General features: G+C 43.4%; 1 protein-coding gene across 3 annotated transcripts in view; it reads left to right on the top strand.

Moving 5' to 3' along the window:
* The first annotated feature begins 338 nt into the window (after positions 1-338).
* Positions 339-26,009, top strand: part of LOC124619612 (sodium-coupled monocarboxylate transporter 1-like) — a 212,021-nt gene continuing 186,350 nt past the window's right edge. The window contains exon 1 of one of the 3 annotated variants that reach the window (XM_047146115.1): positions 339-456. The gene's annotated coding sequence lies outside the window, so the exon portion shown is untranslated. The remainder of the gene's footprint in view (positions 457-26,009) is intronic. The other 2 variants (XM_047146116.1, XM_047146117.1) reach the window with 2 other exon arrangements.

Consider the following 26,009-nt stretch of genomic DNA (forward strand, 5'->3'; position numbering starts at 1 on the left):
TTGGTGAAAACAAGTAAAATTTGTACCAGGATAGACAGCTTAGATGGCTCCTCCATACGAATCCAGTAGTGTAATCGTAGCACCATCTCTTTGGTGATGAACAATGAGTAACGCCGCAAAGTCGGTTTTACTGGTGTCACTCGTATGCATGGGTGACTATAAAACTGTGCTTATGCTCACACACACAAAGACAGAGAAAGAGAGAGAGAGACATTGCTTGTCGTTCTTAAGCGCGCGGAGTGAGAAGGCGGCGACGGTAGCTAGCAACAGGATGCGTGGTGGGGGCTGCAGATTGGCGGGCCGCTGTGGTACAGGACAGGAAACGTAGGGGTCAGAATGCGCATGCGCTCTCGTGCTTAAGCCTGTTCGCCTCTGGAAACCAACGACTCGCCAACGGCGGACCGGTGTACATCACTGCTTCGACCGCAGAAACTTTGCTTAACATCGGCCTCACAGGTACGGTATTCAGCGAAAATACTTCGCTTCAGCTTTGCACTATCGTAATTTAGCAGGTGCAGAAGATTAGAGACTTCGTTACAAATGCAGTGCCGATTGTTCCGCGAGTAAAACCAATAACCCGACGCAACTACAACAGGTTAAATATTTTTATTTATTTATTTTTTCAGGAGGAACATCTTCCTTCTTGTTATAAAAATTCCATAGTTGTCTCAATTCAGGAAATAACGTGTTGGGGGAGAGAGCAAACGCCACTAGGGTACCTAATTTGAAGAAATTTAATTTGAACAGTTTTTCTGAAGTAGCCGTCCTAGTCCATCCGACCTAGTACATCGTCACTTATCAATCTAACGTCACCAGGACATCAGTTTCTAATCTCTACGTCTACATATACACATATATTCTGCAAACCACTGTAAATTGCATGGCGGAGGGTGCTTAGCGCAATGCCTCATGTTAGAGTATCGTTTTGATCAAATAGCGTATGGAGTGCGGAAATAATGACTGGTTAAATGTTTCTGTGTGAAGTACTTTCTTTTTATTTATTTTCAACGTCCGCCCCCGGTAGCTGAGTGACTTTCCTCCCTCAATCTTTCCAATGACTACTCCGGGTTCTGAAACACTATGAGGTGTTCCGTGTTGTCGGTTGCTTCACTGTTATAGTAAATCTGTTACACGACATTTACGTTTATTTTACTTTTTTCAACGTGCTCCGTTACAGTATTTGTTATACTACATGCATGTATTATGTATGTGTAGGTGTGTGTGTGTGTAGGGAGGATTTGGGGGGGGAGGGGAGGTTGGAGTGTAGTATAATGTTTTTGCCGGCCGTGGTGGCCGAGCGGTTCTAGGCGCTACAGTCTGGAACCGCGCGACCGTTACGGTCGCAGGTTCGAATCCTGCCTCGGGCATGGGTGTGTGTGATGTCCTTAAGTTAGTTAGGTTTAAGTAGTTCTAAGCTCTAGGGCACCTCAGAAGTTAAGTCCCATAGTGCTCAGACCCATTTGAACCATTTTTTTATAATGTTTTTGTTGTATGATGATGATGATGATGATGAGAGAAAGGAGAAGGCTATTTCTGGTGGCAGCACATAGCCCTCTCCTCGAAAATAGCTCCAAGCTTAACGTCCCCATGCGTCAGATGGAAATTTTTTTCTACCACCAGAATCTCTGTGCGTAGAGTAATTAGTCTAATTTTGTCTTCGTGTTCACTACGGGAGCTTTAAGTATTGAGCTGAGGAATGAGCGCCTCTTAATTTTTAGGGTTCCGTACCTCAATCGGAAAAACAGAACCCTTTCGTCTATCTGACTGTCTGTTTGTCTGTCTGTCCGTGAGACTGATAAGAACGCTTTTGCTCGGGAGCGGGCAGTCGTATTTAGTTGAAATAGATTGTATTTTCCCAGTACCCTGACAACGAAGCGAAGGCTGCCACCTACCTTCTGTACAACTGAGTCTATGTTATCAGTCCACTTCATATCATAGGTATTAATATGAGATGACTAGTTATAACTGAGAATCATTGATACTGCAGTCATTGGATACTACGCTTTTCCATTTCGTGAAATTCTTGATTTTACTTACGGTACGTTTCAAGCAAGTGGCCAATCTTTGCATCACTTCCAAATACTGAAAAAAAGTCTGATTAAATATTTCTGCGGGATTTTTCAAACATTACTTCATCTTCCTACCTTCGTCAAGGAGTTCAGTCGAGTAACGCAGCTTTCTATCTTCCTAAAATTAAGGCTTATATTTGATACTAGTAGACTTCTCTTGGTCAGGGATGCCATTCTTGCCAATGCTAGTCCGCAGTAGGTTAATTTAATACTCTGAGAGTATAGAATAGGCTGTATCTTTAAACGATCCCTCGTAAATAAAATGATAAAATACTTAAGTCTTCCTCATTAAAATCTTGCAGGGTGTGTCCTTGTCCTTTATTTTTCCAATCTTAACGTTTACTTTTTCTTCGTGGAGCTCTAAGATAAGCCGAATTTTATTATTATACATCGTTCCATGTACATTCCTGGCATAAATTTTTCATCGTGACTTGCCTCCATCAATCTTTCCAATGACTACTCTGGGTTCTGAAACACTATGAGGTGTTCCGTGTTGTCGGTTGCTTCACTGTTATAGTAAATCCGTTACAGAGCTCCTTAGTAATACATTGTGACGAAAGGAAGATAAGTGAAGTTCTGTTGACGTTTGGGTAGGTATAATCGACGAATACTCTGCATCTCTGATTTCGACTTTCACAGGAAGTCGATATGTGACTTTCTTTTCCTTCACACCGAGTGTCAGGGTGCAGCGATAGGCATCTTAATGACGCGTTCGGCAGGACGGGACTCAAACTACCCAGATTTATCCATGGTTTCCTTGTATCGATTAATATCAGTATGATACCTTTTGAAAAAGACAGGGACAGTTTCCCACTTCGCCCTTGCCCTGTAGAACTTACGCATCGTTCCTGATGACATCGTTGTCCATGGGATGTTAAATCCTAAGCTTCCTTCTTCCGTTTGTATTCGAAAGGAACTGTTCGGTATAATTATCTTTACCACGTGCCACCTTTTATAGAGCACAAAAGAAACAAGTTAGTTGTTACACGCGACTGCTGACTTCAGAGACTGTTTCGTAAGCTGGTGGAACGCTATCTTCTTGTGTCGCTTAATTCCACGAGGAATTCAAACAGTAGTGAAGCGTCAGTGTGCCTCACACGTGCGTTAACGAGGTCAAAGGCACGTTAAGTGCCCTCACAGTAGAAAACCGTTGAGCCAGGAGAAGGAATGTCAGAAAGTCTTGTTGATATGCGTAGAGCACCGTTCCTTGTTTATTTCTCTAATGATGATACAACTTTCTCATACAAGATGTTAGTTTGTTCGCTAAAGTAAAATATATAGTACCAGTAACCGACCTATACCAATTCCGTGACGAATCGAACACCCATTAAAATAGCCCCATTGTAAGAAAAGTTAGTTTTCACATATCTCAATGTTTATGATATCTCCTGAATGATGGGTCATACAGTAATGTAAACTTGCAGGTACATTCAGTGGTATATGTGGGTACTTACTACAAAATATATTGTGAATAGAGTTAGTAGCAGAGAAGTAACATGTTATAACACTGATGCTGACCTTTTACCGCATGACCAGTGAAAATGTGGTTCGCTATAAACTTATTTCTTTTTAATATTTTGTTGGCGGCGGTGTTGACGAGAAGAGATTTCAAATTTTACATAAAGATTGTGGGAAGTCACAAAGTGCTCTCTTGCACAAATGCGGGATGAATATAATGTGGGTAATTTGAATGCTGAGATATTGATAGTTTCTAATTTACTTGACTTATTGTGTTAAATCTGTAACGAAAGAGTATACCTCTTAACGAATAGATTAGGACAGCATTTAACATTTTTAAAACCCGTCCTTGTTTATAAGAAATACCGAGAGTAAAATTTTTGTTCTCCCTAGAAGTCGTTAGACAGGCAATCTGCAAATGAGATCGGGTGATTTTTGTAGACGCTTAGCTATTCCCGACCGTCAGCGTTAAAAATGTACAGATAAGAGGGAGTGCTGCAAACTAAGTCTCCGATTTTTTATGTGAAAACTCTTAAAATATTTTAAATAAAACAAACGTTTTTAACATTCTGCGTATTTATTCTTCATGTCTAAATATTTATTTCTCAACATAGTCAGTCTAGTGAAGAACACGTATCTCCCTATGAGAGATCAGTGTCTTGTTTCCGTCCCTGTAGAATGTTTGACTTTGCTGACGGAGTTACAACATCGCCTTTGATGGCAACGCTTCGTGACTATCAAAGTTATGTTCTCCTTAAGTTTTGGAAACAGATGAAGTCGGGAATGTATAGAGGTTCATTGATGACAGTGAAACCAAGGCGTCAGACTTTTACAGCTGTAGTAGCTCTCATGTGTGGTCCGTCATTGTCATGCTGAAGGAGAGAGTGCTCCGTACGTGGAAGAAATCTTTGAATTCTAAACTCAGTTACAACACGTCCTTTCTCACGCACCGACATACACTATGTGATCAAAAGAAATCCGGACACCTTGCTGAAAACGACTTACAAGTTCTTGTCGCCATCCATCGGTAATGGTGGAATTCAATATGTTGCTGGTCCACCCTTATCCTTGATGACAGCTTCCACTCTCGAAGCATACGTTCAATTAGGTGCTGGAAGGTTTCTCCGGGAATGGCAGACCATTCTTCACGGACTTCTGCACTGAGGAGAGATATCGATGTCGGTCGGTGAGGCCTGGCACGAAGTGGGCGATCCAAAACATCCCAGAGGTGTTCTTTAGGATTCAGGTCAGGACTCTGTGCAGGTCAGTCCATTCTTCTTTTTTTCTTTCGCTTACACCATAGTTCCGCAGCGATCGCAGGGTCGGCGTGGTTACAACGGATTTGGCAGTGTTAGTGTTAGGGATGGCCGGATGCCCTTCCTGCCGTTGTTGTGTAACCACTCCGCCAAAGGCCGTAGATTGTGAACAGGTGCTCGATCGTGTTGAAAGATGCAGTCGCCATCCTCTGATTGCTCTTCAACAGTGGGAAGCAAGAAGGTGCTTAAAACATCAATGTAGGCCTGTGCTGTGATAGTGTCACGCAAAAAACAAGGAGTGCAAGACCCCTCCACGAAAAACACGACCACACCTTAACTCCACCGCCTCCTAATTGTACTGTTGGCACTACTGACGCTGGCAGATGACGTTCACTGGGCATTCGCCGTACCCACACCCTGCCATCGGATCGCCACATTGTGTACCGTGATTCGTCATTCCATGCAATGTTTTCCCATTGTTCAATCGTCCAATGTTTAAGCTCCTTACACCGGGCGAAATGACGTTTGGCATTTACCGGCGTGATGGGCAGCCGCTCAACCACGAAATCCAAGTTTTTTCACCTCCCACGTAACTGTCATAGTACTTGCAGTGGATCCTGATGCAGTTTGGAATTCCTGTGTGACGGTCTGGATAGATGTCTGCCTATTACACATTACACTCTCTTCAACTGTCGGCGGTCCCTCTCAGTCAACAGACGAGGCCGGCCTGTACGCTTTTGTGTTGTTCGTGTCACTTCACGTTTCCACTTCACCATCACATCGGAAACAATGGACCTAGGGATGTTTAGGAGTGTGGGAATGTCGCGTGCAGACTTATGACACAAGTGACACCCAATCACTTGACCACGTTCGAAGTCCGTGAGTTCCGCGGAGCGCCTTATTCTGCTCTCTCACGATGTCTAATGACTACTGAGGTCGCTGATATGGAGTATCTGGCAGGAAGTGGCAGCACAATGCAGCTAATATGAAAAACGTAAATTTTGGGGGGTTTCCGGCTACTTTTGATCACATTGTGTAGTGACGGTACACATCACCATGCTGCACGCTACAATTCGGAGACCTCTAGCAGTAACGGGCTGCAAATATGTAGACACGAAGAGTAAAGATGTAGAATGTTAATAACTGTTATTTTAAAAGCATTAAAAGTATTGATATAAAAAAATTCGGAGGCTTATTTTTCGTCACACCTTCGTAGTAGAGGATCGTAAGCTAAATACTTTAATATTAACAGCACATACAGAAACTTGAATATTTAGTTTCTGATTGGAATAAATAAGTTACACGCTCTTTGGTGTTAATGATAAACGTACAGTATTGTTTCTTGTTTGTTTCTCACATGAGATATTAGTCTCTTCTCTGAAATGAAATATGGTGTAACAGTAACCCTTCCGCACCATACGGCTACAACTAAGACCCTGAGCAACTGGTCATTGTCACGACTGCCATTTAACAATGCACACGATACAATATAATCCATTTACAGAACTGAATTATGGTTTCAAAAACATTTTCTCGGCCTGGAATCTCATTGACTGCAGCAGAATTGTTTTCAGTGATGAGCCCGATGACATCGAAGACGTCTCAGGAGACGCCCTGAACAGCGGTAGGATACTAACCCGACTGTTGCCCGCCATACTGTCAAACGACCAGGAGTGGTGTCCTGCGGTACCGTTTCTTCTCATAGCAGAACCCCTTTGGTTGTCATCCTCGAGTTGTCATCCTCGACACCCTAGGCACAGTGTTTTTTATTATTATTTTCAACCATAATGGCTATGTTTGTGAACCGTGACTGTGTGGGATAATTATTGATTTCTAATTTCTGCCGATGTAATAAACATTATATCGGTCAAATAGGCAGGAATTTCAGAACCCGATTCAAAGAATAGACTGCTACAGGCTTGATTAATGCAACAAATCAGCAGTAGCAACTCACATTAAAGACACAGGCCACCCTTTGAAAATCGAAGACAACCCTGAAATTTTACCCACAATAGGAAAAAGTAAAAGTATGGATATCATGGAAGAAATGGACATTTTCGTACATAATACAAAGCGTGGAGATAACATTCTTAAAGAAATAACCGAATTCAAAAACACAAAATTCTTCAACAGTCTTAAGCCAGTCCTAACTCAATAGATTCAAGATATGTCAATGTAAATAAGTGACTACAAATCTGTCAGTACCAAGAATCTCGATACAAAACCTCGATAATCGATACAGACTCACAAGATACAGTCCGCCATCTTGTGTTACGTGCATATTGTTTACATGTATGTCGACGCAATTTGTGCAGTGAATTACGTTGGCAATCAGTGACAAATACAATGTGCAATAGTGTAATGTCAATCAACAGCTCCGCCATTACACCAGTGATGCAAGTGAAGCAACAAGATGATGAAATCGTAAGTGATCAACTGTTATATAAAAGCCTTTCACACTATTTTCGTAACACATAACAACTGATTCAAGTCTACAAGCATCCTATACAGGCTGTGATATCATACATAGTCAACCACAAGGAAGAAAACCTGCAGAAGACATCACGGATATCGATTTCTAGCCATACACTGCCCCTCTCCTCCCCCCCCCCCCCCCCCCCGCCCAAATGCCACACCAGCCGCTACAGTAACAAACAATGAAAAGGAGTTCTAGATGAATCTAGTTTAAGGCTGTTTCTTTCCAAGTAACATTTCACTGTACGTGTGTATGTATGTATAAACGACTGAAGATGAACAGAACACTTTAGAAACGCGTTTTATTATGTTAGGTTAAACATAAAATAAAAATGTGACTTGGAGCAGAAAGTAGAAATCAATAACAGTCATTTTTATCTCTTTGCTTTTTTTTACTTTCTTTCTTTCTCCTTCTTTTTATCTCAGTGTAGCACATGCAACCTATGTTCACAATTATTTGCTGCATATATACCAGTCTCCGTCTTCGTCTTCAGCTTTTACCCTCTACAGCTCCCTCTAGTACCATGGAAGATATTCCCTGATGTCTTAATATGTGTTTCTCATATACTCCTTTGCGCGACGATTCTACGGAGAACCTCCTCATTATTTAACCTTATCAGTCCACCAAATTTTTAACATTCTTCTGTTACACCACATGTCAAATGCTTCTATTTGCTGTTTTGATTTTCCCACACTCCATATAATGTTGTGCTCCAAACGTACATTCTCAAATTAAGACCCATGTCTAACGCTGGGAGGACCTCTCCTGGTCAGGAATGACTTTTTTGTTAGTGATACTCTGCTTTTTATACACTCGTTGCAGGGTGTTTTAATTTCGTGATCACTAATTATGATGTTAAGTTTCTCACTGTTCTCATTTCTGCTACTTCTCATTGCTTTCGCCTTTCTTTGATTTACTCTCAATTCATATTCTGTATACTCATTAGATTGTCCATTCCAGTTAGCAGATCCTGTATTTGTTCTCCAGTTTTCCTGAGGATAGCTTTTGATTCTGTTAAGCATGATATCCTCAAACAAAAGTTAAAATATTATGGGGTAACAGGAGTAGTAGGCTCATGGTTCTCATCTCATCTTTTTAAAAGAAAACAGTGTTGTCTGTATCAGGCTTACCACGTAACAACAGTCATTCAAAATATGAAACATCAGACAAGGGGTGCCCCAGGGCTCTATTTTAGGTACATACAGTTTAGTACCTCACAAAAAATACCTGACCCTATAAGTATAATGTATTCAAACAATAAAATTGACTACAACCTAAATTGGAAAACTCACACTCTATACTAAATGAAACGCCTTAGTTCAGCTACATTTGCAGTACGCACGATAGCAGATATAGGTGATTTAAAAATGAAGACGTTGGTTTATGCGGCCTACTTCCATTCACTAATGAGTTATGGAATCACCTTTTGGGTAAACTCCTCTCACAAATAGAACATTTTCAAAATTCAGAAACGAGTCATTACAATTATATCTGGTGTCAGTCTTAGATCATCATGTGGAGACCTCTTTAAGAAACTTGGTATTCTAACTACTACTTCTCAGTACATATACTCATTGATGTCCTTTGTCATTTCCAACGTTTCTCTTTTTACACAAAATAATGAAAAACATGATTATAACACCAGAACCAAAAACAATCTGTATAAGGACTACAAAAGTTTAATATTACTACAAAAAGGAGTCAAAAACATGGGTACTCATATATTCGATAACTTACTAGAGCATATCAAAGGCCTTGTAAGTGAATTAAAGAACTTCCTGTTGGCCAACTCCTTCTACTCCATCGATGAATATCTTCACAAGGATTACAGATCATAACTCTGTCTGCATTAGGATTGTACAATATCCATGTATTTGAGCATTAAAAAAAACCTTTGCCTCTTTCCACATCCCAGAGACTCCTCGCCAAGGGATCCATGGAAGACGATAAATGTAATCTAAAATGTAATGTAATAGCAATGTTATCAGTGAATCTTAGCAATGATATCCTTTCACCGTGAATTTTAATTACAATCTTGAATCCTTCTTTTATTTCCGTCATTGCTGCTTCGACGTATAGTTTGAACAACAGGGGTAAAAGACTAGGTCCCTGTCTTACACTGTTTTAAATCCGTGCACTTAGTTCTTGGTCTTCCACTCTTCTTGTTCCCTCTTGGCTCTTGTTCATGTTGTATATTACGTCTTTCCCTATAGCTTACCCCAACTTTTCTCAGAATTTCGAACACCTTTCACTATTTTACATCGTCGAACGTTTTTTCTTCAGCGTTGCTTCCATCATCATCTGCAACGTCAGAATTGCCTCTCGGGTGCCTTTACCTTTGCTAAAGCCAAACTGATCGTCTTGTAACAGAGCCCCAATTTTCGTTTCCATTCTTGTGTACACTATTGTTGTCAGCAACTTGGGTACGTGAGCTTTTAAAGCAACTTGTATACGTCAGTTTTTAAGCTAACTGGGCGATAATTCTCGCACGTTCCCCAGTGATATTAGAAATTCAGATGGAGTGTATCTATCTCTTTGCCTTATTTAATTTTAAGTCTTCCAGCGCTCTTTTAAATTCTAACTCCAATACTGGGTCCACTATCTACTCCGTACCGACTTCTGTTTCTTCTATCGCATCATCAGACATGTCCTCCCCTTCATAGAAGTCCTCAATGTACTCTTTCCATCCATCCGCTCTCTTCTCTGCATTTAACAGTGGAATTACCATTGCACTCTTAATATTACCGCCCTAGCTTTTAATTTCAGCGAAGGTTGTTTTGAATTTTCTATATGCTGAGTCAATCATATCAGTTTCGATTTCTTCGCATGTTTCATGTAGCCGTTTCGCCTTAGATTCCTTGTAATTGCTATGTATTTCATTCTTCAGTGACTTGTATTTCTGCATTCCTGACCAGCACAGTGGAATGCACAGCGCTATATCAAAGATATTCTACTCTCGTTTCGTTGCCCTTCATAGCAAGTCATCCTGGGCTTACGTATCAGCAAGATAACGCTCGTCTGCACACGTTGAGAATTTTCACTGCTTCTCTTGCTGCTAAACAAACCCTACCTTGGCCAGCAAGGGCGCCGTATCTCTCCCCAATTGGGAACTTAAGGAGCATTGTGGGCGCTGTCTCCCAACCAACTAGGGATTTTTTAAGATCTAACTCGCCAATTGGACGAAATTTGGCACGGTATCCCTCAGGAGGACAACCAACAATTCTATCAGTCGATAACAAGCCGAGTAACTGCTTTTATAAGCGAGAGAGGTGGACCAACATTTCACTGAATTGCTCAATTTGTAAAGCTCTTCTCATGAAAAAATCATCGATTTGTTCTAAGATTGTAATAATTTGTTTGACTGAACATGTAGATCATATCTACAGATTTCCGTTTTATTCAGATAAATTCCTTAGTGTTGAGTCGTTATTTTTGTCTTACAGTGAACAAAAAATTCCATATCATCAAAACAAAACTTACACACCTATGACCATTTCAAATTATAATCCTTCTTCTTCATTTGTGGAGATTTTTGTGTATTTATGGATTTCAAACGATAGTTATAAATACGCTTTCACGGTGAACAGAGAAACTGTAAGAATTTTAGTTGTAACAGGGTTCACAGCCGCCACGAATGGTCTAAATGAAAACATTTTACCATACCATCTGTCACTGACTGGTTTGAAATGTTTTTTTTTTTTTTTTTTACTTTGCTTTTATTGCTGCAAGTTTCGGCTGTGAAGCCGCAATTGAACAGACCTGAGAAAAATTCGGAACTCTCATCAAATCACATAGCAGTAAAAATGTAGGGGCTTGGCCGGACTTCTCACTTACGAGTGTGTATCTCGAACAATAATTTACAGCATACACTAAGAAGTGTGAGAATGTTCTTAACACTGTGGAATTTTATGAGTGCTTTAACTTTAATTCATTTACGTTCAGTTTCATGGGTTATTATGCTACACAGTCGTTTGAAACCGCACAGTAATAAAAGCAAAACAAACAATGTTTGATTACGTCCAATGGTAGTCCCTTAAGATTTTTTTACGTTATCGTATGAAACAGATGCGTAAGAGATACACAGAAAATACAGTATATTCAGTAGCATTGCTCGATACATGATACATAGTCTTGTCACTGGTCACACAGTGCAGGAAGTGAGGCATGGGTGAGCAAGCAGTCAGGCTGGTCCTAACGCCACGGGAGCTCTAGATATGCCAGTCAGTGTCATTGTGCCTCCATCATCCAATAGAGGGGCCACAGTTCTCCAGGACGTTGCAAAGCAAGGCCGCGCCACTCCGCGGCGGCAGCTGTCGGGCGCGGACGTTGTCGCCTGCCACCGAATGCGAGTACAAAGCACAACCTGTAAGATAATGTAGCCCCTGATGTCCGAAAGAACAGATACCATTGGTTATCTTGCAGCTCTCGAAGAATGAAATTACAATGAAATCCAAACCATTAGCTGCTTACAGGCGTTGATAAATATCAAGGGGGACAGTTGAAAATGTGTGTCCCAACCGGGACTCGAACCCAGGATCTCCTACTTACATGGTAGACGCTCTACCCGACTGGGCCATCAAGGACACAGAGGAGATGTCCGAAAGAACAGATACGATCGTCATATAGATAAAGCTTACCAGTCAATGACCTTCATCAGTGCGGATGCACTCACATTTCTCAAACTCTTTACGGGAATCAGTAGATTGACTGCCACGAGTAATGAGTATAGTGGGTAGGGGTAGCACAAATGCAGAGTGTGGACAGTAAGTTGGAAGTTTGGGTCTCACAGGGAGGGTGCCAGAGATAATTCTCTGCAGTCGCACTATCTTCTGTGTCCTCGAAGGCTATAGTTCCGCTTCGAGCGGAAAGGTTCCTGTTTACTGCACTTGCCGCAGCGTCGCTTGTGTGGCGTTTTCCTCGATAGTGTTGTTCTCTCTGCGGAATGAATCGTAGCTCCTCTGCTCCGCCTTAGTGTCTGTCTGTGTTCGTCTACTTACAGCGGCGTCGGCCGCTCCGCTATGACTTCCATGGTTTCCACATGTATTCCACGGGAAGGTACTGCGAGCTTTACTTTCGATGAAACAATGCGACACGTGCAGCCTGGGTCACTAGAAATCCACGATTGACTTGTCGATACAATTCATGTCAACTCTGATCAGGTCCACAGCGCTTATTTTAATGCAGACTAGTACGTGTTTTATGTGAAATTTATGGATCCCCTTCACGTTGAAAGATTACTGTCCTGGCATGATTCTCAAGTCCCGTTCAAGCATCGCAATAATCCCGTTAGTATGGTGTCACTCGCACACGCTGAAATCGAATATACCAATGTTCGAGTGTTCAACCTCCCGCCGGAAGTTGATGACAACTTCCTAAAGGTCATATTGACTCCTTATGGTAACGTAAAAAAGTCGTTCGTGAACGCTGGTCTACACAGCGCAGATTACAGTCTTACAGTGGAATTCCTTTCATGGAAATGCATGTCATATGCAATATTCCATCACATTTACAATTGTGTGGTTACCTCGTCCGTGTCATGTGTACTGGTCAAGGGAACGTGCTTCCTATGTAATGAAATTGAACACGTTCGGTCTAATTGTCCGCAGAGGGTTTTTGTATTAAAGCCGTCATTAGTGCTGCGTCGCAAATTGATGGTTGCTGATCTTGTTCCTTCCAATCCCGCCATCTGACCTTCTTCCGCCTCGGATTATAATGAACTAACAGTCAGTTCTGATGATCGTGTCAATTAATTTCCGCCCTTACCTCTGCGACAGGTTCAGAATCCTATTGGCTCCAGGATAGAACCTGTAACGGCGACAAACAAGCAGCTTCGCACCCAGGACGGTCATGGTGAGGATTTGGCTGTGCCTTCTGCGCTAACGTCCTCCGCTTCGATTATGTCCCGTGCACCTCATGATGCTACGATACCTCCAGTCCGTGGAACTGCGAGTGGCGAGGAAGTTATCTCCAGCATCCCTCCTGCTCGCAAAGTGCCTCCTTCTGAGCTGCCTGAGTGGAGAGGGAGCGGAGTCCCCCCCTTCGTCTTTGTGTCCTCAGTTACAGTCTGAGATGACGCAATGTCCTCTTGCTCCTTCTTCAGCCGCCGACGGTTTCCTACATTTTCCGACTATAGCAACTCCTGAGGAGTATAAAATCAGCGACCAAGTATCACCTGTCGCATTGGCAGTTCCACAGAATGCTTCCCCTTTGGTGACTGGAACTACATTACATGACCCTAGTTCTGAGGGGCAGGAAGCTGTGCCTACGACCCCTCCCACACCTCCATCTGCAGAGGCCGCCATCCCACGTAGCAGACAGAAGCAGCGTATACAACCGATTGTGTGGTGACACGCAAAAAATCTAAGAAAAAAGGCTGTGATGGCGGGAGTTCTGGTTCCCCGATGTCTGCTTCCTCTATGGATTCCGCAGTGAGCTTTGATTCTCAGCTGTCTACCTAATTCAGATGTTCCGTACATCCCTGTATAGCTGTGATCAATGACCCAAGCCTACACGTTCCTTTCCTTAAACGTTAATCGTGTGGAATCACAATTGCAATTGGCTTCGTTGCGTCAGTTCATTTACAACTCATGTGCTGACATAGTCCTCTTACAGGAGGTGCTATTTAGGCATATCTCCTTACCTGGTTTTCGTGTGATCTATTATATAGCACAGAAATATTCTACAGGGACCGCCTTATTCTTTCACGAAGGCATTCCTATTGCTGAGGTGGAAATGTTGAATTCTGGCAGGGAAATATGTTATCAACTTTTTAATCTTGATTCTTTTATATGCTCCTTCTGGCACTGGTTGCACAGCGGATCTTTCGCGTTTTTATAAAGAGGATATTGTTTATCTGTTGCATAAGAGTCCTCCGGGTATTCTGTTGGGTAGTGATTTTAACTGTGTATTGCGTCCTGCAGATCAATCTCCAAATTTTAATTTCTGTCGCGAATACAATGAATTAGTCTACTCCTTACGCCTGTAAGACGTCAGTAGTAGGCTAGTGGGGTTACGAGCACAATTTTGATATCAAATTGATATGCAAATTAATTAAACTGATCAATTCATCAGCCCTGCCCTGCCCACCCCCGCCGATCCTCGCCCACACAGGCCCACCCCCGCTCCTGACCACGCCCACCCCCACCCCCAGATGACATCATGTGTTTTTCTCGGCCCGTTGCTCTGTCGGGATGCATCTGTTGTGTGACATAACCTGCTTTCGACTCGCATACAATTGCATGTTCTGTGTGTGACGTAGAGCACTGTCTACTTGCGATCATTATCTGCAAACCTCTCTGTCATCAGAGGATCCCCATCCCGTTTCGACACATTGCTCTAGACGAACGAAGATTTATGCGACGTACTCCATTCCCCTGCAGAATCTCGGGCATAAAATCGAGTCTTCAATTTCATAAATATGATGATTCTAAGTTAGTTACCGGTGTTTGTGAGGTATTACAGTCCCCGTGTATACATCTGCTTGACAGATGTCCTGCTTATGGAGCTGGTGGCGAAATGGCGTGTAATTTCACATGTCAAACACCACTGCAATGCGTTTGTCCCTTTTTTTTGTAAGAGGAATTCCCCGTTACTAACGATCATTTTATATAGGACTGATGCGAGGCAGTGTACAAAGTATGTTAGAGAAGAAAAAGCAATGTATCAAACAACGAAACAGGGACCCTCTCCTGCGACTGATAACATGTGGGGGAAGGTTGTCGTACTGTACAGGCGATGAAAATTTACACCGGTGTGTGCAAGGAATGTCAATCGCTGGCCACCTGCTCCAATGGATAAATATTTAATAGGGTCGCTCCATATTCTAGATGCCGGCACATAGATGGTATTCGTTTTCGATATATTGGAAGACAGAGATGCAGTAAAAATTTATCAGATGGAAGTAATGGAGCTTTTATAGTTCGTAGCTTTTCTCTGGTGGATGGCACAGAATGACGATGATAGAATGTTTGGGTGAGAGACGTGAATGGATCCTGAGGGACGCGGATCTCTTTCGATGTCTAGTCTTCCTAATTTTCACAATAAGAAACACCACCGTAAATGTTTGTACTGTGTTTTGTACTACATTGTGTTGCAGGAGCAGGCTTCATTTGGCGCTGACCCTGCGCATTGTAAATGGGTGACAGAGCTATGAAAAATGTTCCCACTTCCATCGAGTGGTCAAAACACGCTCCTATAGCATTAACTCTGCTTGCTCTGTTTCTACACAGGTTGCAGAATGTGGTAGATATTTCTCTCTCCGACTTAAGGGTAAAATTGCTGAAATTTATCTCGCTATCAACTGCAGTGTGTATTAAAGTACATCGCTCCATATCAATGGCGTTTTTCCCACCCCGACCATCCACTGGGTACACTGTTGATTACCACATAATGATTGACTGACACCACTCCGTTGAGATGGAGGGAACCTTGGCGGAACACTGGATGTCTGTTATTTGTCACTGTGGAACGTGGGATTAAATGTAGAGGTCATCACCTTAATACAGTTGTTTGGAAGCGTATCTCATTGGTATAGGCCGCGCGGGATTAGCCGAGCGGTCTCATGCGCTGAAGTCGTGGACTGTGCGGCTGGTCCCGGCAGAGGTTCGAGTCCTCCCTCGGGCATGGGTGTGTGTGTTTGTCCTTAGGACAATTTCGGTTAAGTAGTGTGTAAGCTTAGGGACTGATAACCTTAGCAGTTAAGTCCCATAAGATTTCACACACATTTTTTCATTGGTACAGACAAGTCCTATTTCCATATGCTGCGACGCCCTCCACATGTTTTTATTTTTATTTTTCATCAGTAAGATAATAGTACCACTATTTATTTGTACTACCTCATGCATGTTGTAAACAGCATCTTCTGGCGATAGTGAACACCATATTAGTAATCATGTATATGACTGCAAAATGAAGGAACAATGCTTTTCGAAACGGAGCACCGAGACATCCACTACCCTCTCGATGATTAGATGAGATTACGTGTACGGGTCATCACTTTGGAGTAGCTTTTGGAAGCTCTCTACAATACCGCAAACTCTTCCAGTTTCCACGTTTTTGTCAATTAGAAACATCGCCTTTGTGTTTTATTTTTACCAGCCTGTGTTGTGGTAGCTGTAGAGATTAAACCATGTGATGTTCAGTGTTCTGTGAGAGCCAGAGGATCGAACCGTGTTAATGTCGTTTAGCAACAGCTGACACGGATCTAAAAGTCATGGTAGAAAACACAAAGTGTATGGCTGTGTACACTTATTGGGTGAGTTACAACCGAAAAAACGATGTATTAAACTGCTTATGAAGGAACAGTACAGGAACCCTCTCGTGTGATTGATGGTCTGTTGGATATGGTCATCCTACAGTACAGGTGATGAAACTTTACACCGGTCTGTGGAAGCGACTCCGATCACGAACAACCAGCTCCAATGAATCAATACCTGTATATTTAATAGGATCTCCACATATGTTTGGGTGATTGACATGAATGCACCATGAGAGACACAGATCTTCGGAATGTAGTACCTGTATGTAGTTTTGAGATGTGTCAAAATGCAGTAGCAAACTCTTTGTCCTTACTCCGTGCCACGTATGTTGTGTAATCTTCCTAATTTTCCCAACAAGAGAAACCACCATAACTGCTCTATCTCTTCTATTACCTCGTGTTGCGGGGGAAGCTTCGTTTGGTGCTGGCCTTACACACTGTGCACGGTTGGCGGAGCTATGGCAGTATGTTCCCATTTCAACCGAGTGGTCAAATGCGCTCATGTCGCATTTACTCAGATCAGCCCGTTTCCCCACAGGATGCAGGAGGTCAAAAATATAGAGCTCTCTGATTTCCGTACAGGTCAGGCTTAAATTGGGACGATCACGTAGATAAGGCTGTAGGGAGGGCGGGGCAGAGACTTAGGAGCAGTTACAAGATGCAGAGTGAGTGTCTAAAAACAGCGCTGGAGTTCTTGGTATATGGGATCCTTAGCAGATACGTTGGAAAAAAGGTGACTCGTTTTGAGGTACGAGAGTGGCAATAATATTATTCACCAGTGACTGTAATCATTAAAAGACGTCTCTACATGATCCAAAGCAAATATGTGATTGAATGAATAGACTTGATTCCAAATTGCGGACAGCATTTCGGACAGCATTTCTGCCTAAAAGTGTAACACTATCAGACATCGTGTGTGCCTGTAGACGCAAGACCGCTTTTTATGCAGGATGATGGTAACACTGTTTTTAATAGCGCGGTCCTTACACGAAATGTATGTTGTGGGTTGTTGAATCTCTCTTTGGTCAGCTTCAGATGTCATTTCTCAATAGTGTTCCTTGAAAAGAACATCGTGTTCCCTCCATGGATCTCCAGTTGTCCTACTTGGAAAGTGTAATCCGACTGCTGAAAAAAAATACTTGCCATACAAAGTGACTCCCATGATCAATTTAATTAATTAGCCTAACAAATTGATATCAAATATGTGCTGCTTGGCAGCAAAGCCGGCCGGTGTGGCCGAGAGGTTCTAGAATCTTCAGTTTGGAACGGCGCTACCGCTACGGTCTCAGGTTCGCAACCTGCCTCGAGCATGAATGTGTGTGATGTCCTTAGGTTAGTTAGGTTTAAGCAGTTCTAAGTTCTAGGGGACTGATGACCTCCGATGTTAAGTCCCATAGTGCTCAGAGCCTTCCTTTGACAGCAAAGGACGGGCAGCAAGGGTGCTCGGCATAGCAGCTGGCCGTTTCAGGAAGCCTGTGCCGCCCCCCCCCCCCCCCCCCGCAATAGGTGAATGGAGGGAGGGAGGAGTAGAGGGGGACTGAAGAGGGCCTCCATTTTCGGCAGTTTGTGGACGCCTATCGAGGAGAACGCATTTTCAACTACCGGCCCCTCTGCAGTCCTTCATGATGACGATATTCCCCAGTGCATGTGCTGCATTATGACCCGTTCATAATGAGTGAGGGTTGTTTCACAACAATTTCGACGTGTAATTAAAACTGTGACGCAATTTTTTCCATCAGTTGTGGTATAGTGTTTTGGAATCGGTTACGTAGGCTGTAGGTGGTTTTTGAGCAGGCGTCTGTAGCGAACTCTGACATCAAATAACGACAGATACTGTATGCTTACAGGTAATGCACTTTTTAAACTCCTCCCGGTCAACACCAGCATCTTGTCTGTTGAACATTGTACTGCCAAAAAGAATAAAGATAGTACCTTACACCCCTGCCTTTCTCCTGCCAGATTGTAGGTGTAGAGTTGGGTTTGATTGTATCTGTCGCTAGTTTCGAGTGGTACTGCGAATTTTTTCCCAGCAGGATAACACCAGTTGTGTGGTATCGTCAGTTTTTGAGCTGTATTGCGCTTTTATGCCGTCCTTGTGTAGCACCATGCACATAGTTGTGTAATTAGGCCTGAAGTTTGTGATTAATTACTTAATTAGGACCAATCTTTGCGTCAGTTTCCCGACCAAAATAAATAAAGCACACTAACCTACCCTTCCTCTCCCGCATATGGACTGTTTCCATATGTTATGGGGTACACTTGGGCTTTCCATCCAGTAGAATCAAGGTTCGAGTCCTGGAAATGGCACAGCCATGTTTAATTTCCTGTCAATTCCAAGTGCCTCTGGTGGTTTCATTGTGTTAGGGGGGTACACTTGTGTCTTCCGCCCAGGAGTACCAGGGTTCGAGTCCCAGAAAGGGTACTGCCAAATTTAATTTCCTGTCAGTTCCCGGAGGGGGTGGGGGGGGGGGGTTGCTGGTATGTCAGCAAAACGTTCTGACAAAGAAATTCCCACCAAAAGTCGAAATTCATTCTCTCACGAGAAATAACGTACGTATCGTATCGGAGCAAGCTGATATAGTGCGTGTCTTACACCAATAATATGTAGACATCTATCACATCGAAGAGTCCATCGCAATGCCTTACAACCCACTAGTCAGTATCTTCGATACGACAATTATACCTGGACGTAATGAAGTGATCTTAGCTGCATTTCAGTTTACAAACTTATTATGGGATCGCCTTCCAAAAATCTCTGAGTCTTTCCAAGGAATTTTACGTGCGCTTTTGGCAACTGTTTCAAATGAAGTGTTACAGCGTAGAGTAGTGCCGACCTCGTTCAAAGTGAGAAAAATTGTTTTAATCCTGAAATGCTCTGGACCAGCTTCCCCTGATATCTTTCGCCCAGTTACTTTGTTAAACTTCGATTATAATACTGTGGCGAGGGCAGTTAATAGTAGGATGTCACCTCTAATGGGAATGATTGTTGCCAAACATCAAAGCTGCGTACCTGGTCTTACCATTCTAGTGTCGTGAAACGGTTTTGGTTGCTGTTGTAACGTTCGTCCCTTGTGGCCTTGCTTTCTTGGACTTTTATATGGCATTTGATAGCGTTAATCACGACTTCTTGCTTCGGATTCTGGAGGCAGTTGGTTTTACTGTTGGCACACAGCGAGTGCTCTCAAATCTGTTTACAGGTATTTCAGCTTCAGTGGTAGTTAATGGCCAACTGACGCCCCCAATAAATATCCATCGGGGAGTGCCTCAAGGAAGCCCTCTGTCAATGACTTTGTTTGTGTTGTCTCTGGAGCCCCTACTTCGGATGTTAGCATCCCAGCTGAACGGTTGGACGCTTTCCGGAGGGACTGCAGCCGTTCTTGCATACGCGGATGATGTGATGGTTCTACACTGCAGTTCTGCGGAGATACCTCGACTGAAAGCTATAATCGATGATTATTGTGGGAGTTCAGGTGCACTACTTAATTAAGAAAAATACAGGCTTCTTACTTTACGAGGATTTGATTACGCAGTTGTTCCATGGGCTACTGTGGTGGATTGGCATACGTCTCTCGTTATCATCATTGATCGTTGTCCACTCAAAATGGCGACGCTCAACTGGAAGTCTGTTCCAGAAAAAGTTCAGGGAGCAATACTAGAACATGAAAGGCGTTCTCTTACTCTGCTCCAGAAAGTCCGAATACTGGATACATATGTTTTATGCAAAGCGTATTACGTAGCACAAGTTTATCCGCTTCCCTCGATGATGGCGAATAAACTACGGCAACAGTCTGGTCGTTTCTAATGGAAAAGACATATTCTTCGCTTACGGTATGAGGTGGTTACAAAGAATCGTTCCTTTGGGGGGTTGGGCATGGCGGACATACGAAGGAAGATGCACATGCTTCTTCTGCGACGTACTGTTTGAATGATAACTCAAGAAACTCACACATACTTTTATTTCTCTGTGTCCGTCCTGCTAGTCTTGAACCCGCTATTGATGTTGGTCAGATAAATTATAACTTAAAACACATTCGTGACTTCCGTGTTGCGGTGAGCTATTTAGGGGCTGACATTTTATGGAGACCCGTCCTCACCATGCAGTTCCTACGGAGTCGTTGGAAAACAGTCCCTTTACCGAACCTTGTTTAAAGAGGACTGCCGCAAACAAACTGGGCGACAGTTTGGTGCAATATGAGTCTTCCGACAGTGCCGATGCGGGTAGAGTCCTCTTGGTATAAGGTAGTAAATAACTTGATTGCAACGAACGAGCGATTTTTCCGTATTTGGCTTAGCGACACGGATTTATGCAATCGCTGTACGTCTAAAGATACGATACGACATCTCTTCACTTGTGGAGGTCAAATGGCAAATTCGTCTCGGATTAGGACGCAATTGGCCTTACTTACTCGATCTTCTGTCAGCCCCCGGTAACTGAGTGGTCAGCGCGATAGAATGTCAATCCTAAGAGCCCGGGTTCGATTCCCGGCTAGGTCGGAGATTTTCTCGCTCAGGGCCTGGGTGTTGTGTTGTCCTAATCATCATCACTTCATCCCTATCGACGCGCAAGTCATCGAAGTGGCGTCAAATCGGAAGACTTGCACCCGGCGAGCGGTTCAAATTGTTCAAATGGCTCTGAGCACTATGGGACTTAACATCTGAGGTCATCAGTCCCCTAGAAATTAGAACTACTCAAACCTAACTAACCTAAGGTCATCACACACATCCATGCCCGAGGCCGGATTCGAACCTGCGACCGTAGCGGTTGTGTGGTTCAAGACTGAATCGCATAGAACCGCTCGGCCACAGCGGCCGGCCGGCGAACCGTGTACCCCACGGGAGGCTCTAGTAACACGACATTTACATTTACATTTACATTTGCATTTACTCGATCTTCTGAGACCTTGAATACTACGGACATCATATTGCGACCGGATTCTTCCTTCTTTCCACGGTCGAAAACCCATACCGTAGTTACTGGGACACTTCGTTCACTATGTTGTACAAGGCCAAGGGGAAGATCACGTGAACGTCACGCACTAGGCCCCTATATGATCATGGCCAATTGGACATGCTTGCGAATGCATCGATATCGAGACCTCTTCGCCAACATGTTGAATCTTGTTTTTTTGTCGGCAAGGTTTTGGTTAATTTCAGTATTCTAATGATAGGTGTTTTCCTTGTTATGTATGTTTCCCATCTGATTTGCTTCGGTTTGTGCTCTCCTAGTTTCCCTGTTCAATTTGTTTAGTGTTTTGACTCAATATCGCTTCAGTTCTATAGTAAAATGAGTATAGATGAAGTATATACAGGGTGGTCCATTGTACGTGACAGTGCCAAATACCTCACGAAATAAGCGTCAAACGAAAAAACTACAAAGAACGAAACTTGTCTAGCTTGAAAGGGGAGACCAGCTGGCGCTATGATTGGCCTGCTAGATGGCGCTGCCATAGGTCAAACGGATATCAATTGCGTTTTTTTAAATAGGAACCCCCATTTTTTTAAAAAATATTCGTGTAGTACGTAAAGAAATATGAATGTTTTAGTTGGACCACATTTTTCGCTTTGTGATAGATGGCCCTGTAATAGTCACAAACATATGGCTCACAATTTTAGACGAACAGTTGGTAACTGGTAGGTTTTTTAAATTAAAATACATAACGTATGTACGTTTGAACATTTTATTTCGGTTGTTCCAGTGTCATACATGTACCTTTGTGAACTTATCATTTCTGAGAACTAATGCTGTTACAGGGTGATTACCTGTAAATACCACATTAATGCAATAAATGCTCAAAATGATGTCCGTCAATCTCAATGCATTTGGCAATACGTGTAACGACATTCCTCTCAACAGCGAGTAGTTCGCCTTCCGTAATGTTCGCACATGCATTGACAATGTGCTGACGCATGTTGTCAGGCTTTGTCGGTGGATCACGATAGCAAATATCCTTCAACTTTCCCCATAGAAAGAAATCCGGGGCCGTCAGATCCAGTGAACGTGCGGGCCATGGTATGGTGTTTCGACGACCAATCCACCTGTCATGAAATATGCTATTCAATACCGCTTCAACCGCACGCGAACTACGTGCCGGACATCCATCATGTTGGAAGTACATCGCCATTCTGTCATGCAGTGAAACATCTAGTAGTAACATCGGTAGAACATTACGTATGAAATGAATAGATTGCCATCGATAAAATGGGGGCCAATTGTCCTTTCTCCAATAATGCCGCGCCATACATTAACTCGCCAAGGTCGCTGATGTTCCATTTGTCGCAGCCATCACGGTTTTTCCGTTGCCCAATAGTGCATATTATGACAGTTTACATTACCGCTGTTGGTTTTTTTTTTTGTTATGGTTTTAGGGCGCAAAAGTGCTACGGTCATTAGCGCCCGGTCTGTAACTTAGGAAAAGGTAAAAAGAACGCGAAACTGGAAACCAGCAGCAATGGGAGCGAAACTCAAAAATTGGGGAAACTAAAAACAGAAGGAAAGCTTAAAAAACCACTATAGAAGGGGGGTTGTTTGTCCCCAAAAAGAGTTTCAAATGACTGACGTCATCTCACTGGCACTAATGAACTCAAGAACGCGATCGGCTGAGCGCGTGTCATCTGCTAAAATGGAAGATATATCAGGCGGCAGCTATAGACGGGCGCGTAACGGAGTAAAATAGGGGTATTCAAGTAAAGGGTGTCTCACCGTCCACAGTTGAGAGCAGTGGGGACAGAGTGAGGGAGGATCGTCACTTAAAAGATCTCTATGGCTAAAAAGACAGTGCCCTATCCGGAGTCTAGTTAAAATTACCTCCTCCGACGACGCGTTCGGGAGGAAGAGGTCCAAGCACAAGGAAGAGCTTTCACGTCCCGCAATTTATTACTGGGAAGTGTCGACCAATGTGCGTGCCATAAAAGAGCAACACGACGACATAAAACACTCCGCAGATCGGTGAAGAAAATCATGCGAATAGCTGGCTGAAGAAGAGAGACTGCAGCCTTGGCCGCTATATCGGCCGCCTCATTTCCACAGATGCCAACATGTCCTGGGATCCAGAGGAACTCCACAGAGACGCCCCCCAAGTGGAGCAAGTGGAGGCAGTCCTGAATCCGGTGGACGAGAGGGTGGACAGGATAGAGAGCTTGGAGACTGAGGAGAGAGCTGAGAGAATCTGAACAGATAACATACTGTAACCGCTGATGGCGACGGATGTATTGGACAGCCCGGAGAACAGCGTAAAGCTCCGCAGTATAAACCGAAATCGATTGGGGGTGTCGCCAACAATATACGCACTCTCAACACCAAACGATGTTTTTGAGCCATCAGTGTAAATAAATGTGGCGTCCTTCATTTGTGCGCATAGAGCTGCAGATGCCCGACGATAAACGAGAGAAGGGGTACCATCCTTGGGAAACTGACAAAGGTCACGGAGCAGGCAGGTCCGGGGACGGAGCCAAGGCGGTGCTCTACCCCAAGTCGTCAAGAAAGTTTTAGGAAAGCGGAAGGAAAGAGAATGGAGCAGTTGACGGAAGCGGACTCCCGGTGGTAGTAGGGAGGAAGAGCGGCCTGCATTCCCTAAATCCAAGGAGCCGCCGAAGAAAATGTCATGGGCCGGATTATCAGGCATGGAAAACAGACTCAGAAGGACAGCTCGCCGATTGGACACCGGAGCTTCACATGTCTCAGCATAAAGGGCTGGTGTAAAAAGCTCCAGACACTAAACGAAATCCACGGTGGTGGATAGAGGCGAGACGCCGAAGAATAGACGGCCGAGCAGAGGAGTAAACTATGCTTCCATAGTCCAATTTCGAGCGCACTAAGGTGCAATAGAGGCCTAGGGGTAGCGTCTTTGATTCATAATCAAAACGTCTTCGGTCCCTGGTTCGATCCCCGCCACTGCCTAAATTTTGATAAATAATCAGCATTGGCGGCCGAAGACTTCCGGCATAAGAAGTCACCCTCATTCTGCCAACGGCCTTGTCAAAGAGGGCGGAGGAGCGGATGGATGTTCAGGGCACTCTCTTGTCCTAGGGGTGGGAAACTGCCCATAAAGGCGGAAGAATCAGCAATGATCAACGACATGAGGATGCAGAAGGCAATGGAAACCACTGCATTAAAGACACGTAACGTGTATCCACAGGACATGTGGCCTGTAATTGAAGAAGTGTCATGATGATCTCTCCATTGGCAAGAGATTCCGCAATAGTCCCCCATTCGGATCTCCGGGAGGGCACTGCCAAGGGGGAGGTTACCATGAGAAAAAGATTGAATAATCAACGAAAGGATAACGTTCTACGAGTCGGGGCGTGGAATGTCAGAAACTTGAACGTGGTAGGGAAACTACAAAATCTGAAAAGGGAAATGCAAAGGCTCTATCTAGATATAGTAGGGGTCAGTGAAGTGAAGTGGAAGGAAGACAAGAATTTCTGGCCAGATGAGTATCGGGTAATATCAACAGCAGCAGAGAATGGTATAACAGGTGTAGGATTCGTTATGAATAGGAAAGTAGGGCAGAGGGTGGGATATGGAAGTACTAAGGAATGACGAGATACGTTTGAAGTTCTCTAACGCTATAGATACAGCAATATGGAACAGCGCAATAGGCAGTACAGTTGAAGAGGAATGGACATCTCTAAAAAGGGCCATCACAGAAGTTGGGAAGGAAAACATAGGTACAAAGAAGGTAGCTGCGAAGAAACCATGGGTAACAGAAGAAATACTTCAGTTGATTGATGAAAGGAGGAAGTACAAACAATGTCCGGGAAAATCAGGAATACAGAAAGACAAATCGCTGAGGAATGAAATAAATAGGAAGTGCAGGTAAGCTAAGACGAAATGGCTGCAGGAAAAATGTGAAGACATCGAAAAAGATATGATTGTCGGAAGGACAGACTCAGCATACAGGAAAGTCAAAACAACCATTTGGTGTCATTAAAAGCAACGGTGGTAACATTAAAAGTGCAACGGGAATTCCACTGTTAAATGCAGAGGAGAGAGCAGATAGGTGGAAAGAATACATTGAAAACCTCTATAAGGGTGAAGATTTGTCTGATGTGACAGAAGAAAAAACAGGAGTCGATTTAGAAGAGATAAGGGATCCAGTATTAGAATCGGAATTTAAAAGAGCTTTGGAGGACTTACGGTCAAATAAGGCAGAAGGGATAGATAACATTCAATCAGAATTTCTAAAATCATTGGGGGAAGTGGCAACAAAACGACTATTCACGTTGGTGTGTAGAATATATGAGTCTGGCGATATACCATCTGACTTTCGGAAAAGCATCATCCACACAATTCCGAAGACGGCAAGAGCTGACAAGTGCGAGAATTATCGCACAATCAGCATAACAGCTCATGCATCGAAGCTGCTTACAAGAATAATATACAGAAGAATGGAAAATTGAGAATGCGCTCGGTGACGATCAGTTTGGCTTTAGGAAAAGTAAAGGGACGAGAGAGGCAATTCTGACGTTACGGCTAATAATGGAAGCAAGGCTAA

The sequence above is a fragment of the Schistocerca americana genome, chromosome 6 (assembly GCF_021461395.2).
Source record: "Schistocerca americana isolate TAMUIC-IGC-003095 chromosome 6, iqSchAmer2.1, whole genome shotgun sequence".
Classification (NCBI taxonomy): domain Eukaryota; kingdom Metazoa; phylum Arthropoda; class Insecta; order Orthoptera; family Acrididae; genus Schistocerca; species Schistocerca americana.